We start from the raw sequence: 4717 nt of genomic DNA on the forward strand, positions 1-4717 counted from the left end.
TTGTAAATTGCAGAATGTGGGGTTTATGCACCTTATGTTCTGCTATACTTTAGAGTATCACACCCTTTTATATCTATAGGTCGTGCTGAGTTTCATGGACTTATTGATGAAGAGATGCTCTTACATATCTTTATCGCCCTTCTTCCGAGCTGTCCGTGCTTGGGAATGTTGGGGTGTATGTATTGATGCGGCCATTCAAGATTCTAGGTAATTATTCTTATTGCTTTTAATTCCAAGGACGTTTTTGTCATCCTTGGCATGGTTGGTTAACCAATCACCAAGCAAAGTTTGACTGTGTTGCCAAGTCTGTTTGTTGATGTGCACCTTCTTTGGTCTAAGAGTTAGGTTCTTGTCGAAGATCTCAAGACCACATCCTTTGCTTTGTAAAGCAAGCTTCCCTCTCGAACTCAGTGATATTTCGGTGGTTCGTGATATTCTGGATGTCTTTTCGGAAGTATCGCCATATTGCCACATGACCGTGTTGTCAGGTTCGTGAGTAGGCTGGTTCTCTGAATCACTACTTCTCCAAGAAACCCTGCTGGATATCCTGGACTACTTGGTTGAGCTTAAACAACAACTTGGAGAGTTGAAAGACAAAAGCTCTATCAGGCTTGTTCCTTCCTAAAGTGATGTCTAGTTTCGTTCGTGTTGAAGTAAGGAAATATCTCCTTTATGGATATGTTACCTTCCAAGTCTTTGATTTGAGCTTGGGATATCCTCAAATCAAACTCAGTTCCAAGGACTATCTTGATGGTGTTTTTACTAATGGTGTTTCGCCTGAGTACATCTTCATGCCCTTCTAGTCTGACCAATACTTTTGCCTCGTTCATGCGATATATGAGTCTCTCATTGGAGTGTTTTTATAAGTTTGATGTTGATCCCATCGATGAAATTCTTATTTTCTCCATGTCTAAAGAGGTTCACATTGAACAATTGGCACTAATGTTGGAAAATTTTAATAACCATCTTTGTGTTACCATGAAGTATGTGTTATGGATGCTAGAAGTGATCTTCTCTCGGTTCACGTGCATTTGCTTGAAAGATGTCGCCGTGGATCCGAGTAGAGTTCCGTTTATTTACCTCGGGAATCATCGCAATTCGGTCATGCATGTGCGGATTATTCTTGAGATGGAACGTTGTTACCTCCATTTTATTAAAAAGTTCATCTATGCACACTAAGCCACTGTCTGGTTTGTTCAAGAAAGAGAAGAAGCTTAAGTACTTCAATATCTTCTATGATGTCCCCACCAGGACTCAATTGTGTTACATTGCAAGCTCATGTGCACGCAATTGCCTTTGGCAGGCGCAACCACATGTATTACGCAATATAGCTCAATATTTTGGAGCTTGAAATTGTAGTCTATATCTTGAGAATCTAGCAACTTTACCTTGGTGTTAGCTGTTGCAAATTTTCATTTGGACATGCTAAGTCTGAAATATCTTTACACCTAACCTAAGATGAACCTCAAGCGAGCAACGATGGTTAGTGTTTCTCAAGGATTCATGACATAGGTCTATTTGTAATCCCGGCAAGATTAATGATGTGGTTAACACAATTAGTCGGAAGATCTTATGTCATAATATCTTGCATCATCAAGAAAAACCACTCTCCATAAGGACCTTGTGCGACTTATTCTATAAGTTGCCCTTATGATGTCTTTTCAATTCCGAAGTCTGACCTTCACTTGATGACCTATTGAAGGCTCGTCACAAGTCTGATATTGGTGTCTAGAATATCAAGGAGAACATTAGAAGCAGAGTTGCTAAATATCTCTCGGTCAATCACTCAAAATCATTTCTCCGGTGACAACAACTTCGTTCGGAGAAACTTCACTCCCCGCTGATCCTTGGCACTTCAGTAGCCAGTGCTTTCCCCCTTCCTGTTGTTTGTACCTGAAGTTCCAATCAATTCACACGTTGTGTGCATTCGTCAGCCATCCAGGGCCCCAGCCTTTTGAATACACTTCAATCGTTTCATGCATCCTTGCCCGAAGAGTGACTATGATTTGTAAATCCAAAGTTTATCTTGTTGGATAATCATTCGTGCTTCTACGAGTCACCCTCTCTAAGAGTGCCTCGTCATGGTAGCAAAGGCAGTTTAACTCCTCGGTACCTTGTCCTTCGTATTCTTGTAAAGCGTGGAGCAATTGTCTACCAAAAATTTGAAAATTCTTTCGTCACCTCCGCTACCTTGACGTGGTTCATGTTTGTCAACTCAAGAGTTGTTTATGAATACTACTTCCATGAGTTGACCATGATATACTCGATCTTTGTGAAGATCCACCGTCTAGTGTCATTCCCTCTTTCCTTTAGAGTGAAGAAAGCAAAATGAAGAGCTCTTCATGGTGTTGCGGGTCGAGTTTCTTCATGGTGTTGTGGATTAGTTTCCTCATGGTGTTGGGGATCAACTTCTTCATGGCGTCGTGGATCAACCTCTTCAAGAAGGAAGATTGTCGTGGTATCAACAATATCGTTGAAGACCGCTGTAGTCATTGTTACCTTCTCTATTCCTACCTTGGAATCTCGAGACGAGATTCTTTTAAGGGGGATAGATCTGTAACACCACTGTTTTAGTTAAACCTAATTAGGTTTGATTGTGTATCATGAGCATCATGTTATTTTCCTAAGAAAAATGCATTGAAGTGAAATATTTGAAAACCCTAATGTTGGTTTGAATCTCTCCTTGTATTCAAATGCTCCAAAGTGTTCAAAAGTTTTCAAACAAAATACATGGCCATAAATATATTTTGAAGGCCATGGATAGTTTCCAAAGTTTAAAGAAGTTTGAAACTTCATACAGATTTCAAATACCAAAAAGAGTTTGGAAACAAAAATAAAAACAGAATTTGAGAAAGAAAAGAGAGAAACTCTCCTTTCTCTCTCTCTCTAGGCTGGCAGCCCATCTTACCTCCCCCTTTCTCCACTTGGGCTCACCCCAACCGAGCCCAGCCAAACCCCAAGAGGTTTTTCGCAAAAGAACCATCATCCCCGCGCCTCCAAGCAGCTCTGGGGCGCCTCCGCCGCCGCCCGATGCTCCTCCTCGCCATGGAGATGCCCGCCGTCGCCCCCGGCGGCTATAAAGCCCTCTGGCGCCGCCACAGCAACCCTATCAAATCCCCATTTCCACTCCCCTGCTCTCTCTCGCGCGCATGGGAGAAACCCTAGCCCACAGTAGGTCCGGCCACGGCCTAGTGTCGCTGTTGCCGGCCTCCCCGAGCTCCACCGACCACGCCATCCTCTCTGCCTCGCCGCCACGACCCTCCCCGTCGAAGGAATCGATGCGGGGTGCCGTGAATCAACGCCTCCACGCCTTTCTTCCTCGCGAGATGGTCGCCGCATCCATGAAGCCCTCATCGTCGGCAGGCCTCCTCCGCCCACGCCGATAGCTCATGAGCTCCGCGGTGAGCTCCTCTACCCGTCGGTGCTCTCGGCCCTCTCCCTAGCCCTCTGGTCCACTCCCGCCATGTACGCCTGCCCCGGCCGCCGCTCAGAATCACCGCCGACGATGCTCCGGCCACTCCCAGCTAACACCGCCACCAGCAGTCGACGCGGCATCCCTAGGCGCGTCCAAAGAGCCTCCCCGCGTCCGGGGAGCGCCCTAGCACCTCCTCGCTATGGTCACCGGCGCCGGTCGCCGGAGTTGACCACCGTCAGTTGACCGCCGTGGGGCCCGCCCTTTTCTCCTTTTATTTTTATTATTTTATGTAAAATAAAAATCCATGACATGTGGGCCCTCTCGCCATGTTTTTAATAATTTTCAAAATATTTAGTAAAAAGAATAAAACCACGACATGTGGGTCCAGTTCGTGCTGATTTTAATTATTTTCCGGAAGTTTCGAGAAATGATTTAAAATGAATAAAACTTGTAAAATTCATAACTGTTTCATTTTAAATCAGAAAATATGTATAATACATAAAAATTCAGGAAAAATGAGATCTACATTTTGGTAGAAAAATCATGCATTGTTAAACAACTTAGAACCTAGTTGTTTTAGAAGAACTTAATCAACCCCTCCGAGGCTCCGAACTACTAACCCTAGTCTCGTCGGATCCCAGGTTAAATTGATGATCATGTCTTAGGGTTAGTTCAACACCTTTAACATGTCATATCATCATTCTTGTATGTGCATTGCATCGATGCCATGTGTTGATTGTCGTCCCGCCTTTCCGGTGTTTGATTCTTCGCGTTCGATAGAGCAAGTGCCGAGACGATGAAGATCGACAACGACGAAGATCAATACTTGTGCATCGACGAACAAGTCAAGCATGGGATCTCCGAAGATCCATATCGGTTTGTCGTGGACAAAGGCAAGCCCTAGCCTGGTTCATATTATGATTTCGAAATACTTTTACTTTTGGTTCCTACATATTACATTCATTTCCAATATGTTTTATCGAGCAGTATAGTTATCCTATGTGTCTTACATTTACCATCCTTGTAGCCTAAATACTCCGATCCACAGCTCCCAACAAGACTAGATTTGAGCTATGTGTGCATCGCTAGAGCCGTTATATCGAATATGCTTAGCCATGCTTGGTTGACGCAGTCCCGATCCATTGAACTCGGATCATGGGGAAAAGGTGGAAAAGGTTTTCAAAGTGCATCATTGTTGCGGTCAGAAACCCACCGGCGGGCGCGGCCGGCAACACAGGTAGAGCCGGGAACAACTAGGGCTGCGGCTGGCCCCGGTCCTCGCAGCGACGGCCCGCAAAGCCT

This window comes from Lolium rigidum, chromosome 6 (genome assembly GCF_022539505.1).
Source record: "Lolium rigidum isolate FL_2022 chromosome 6, APGP_CSIRO_Lrig_0.1, whole genome shotgun sequence".
Taxonomy (NCBI): Eukaryota; Viridiplantae; Streptophyta; class Magnoliopsida; order Poales; family Poaceae; genus Lolium; species Lolium rigidum.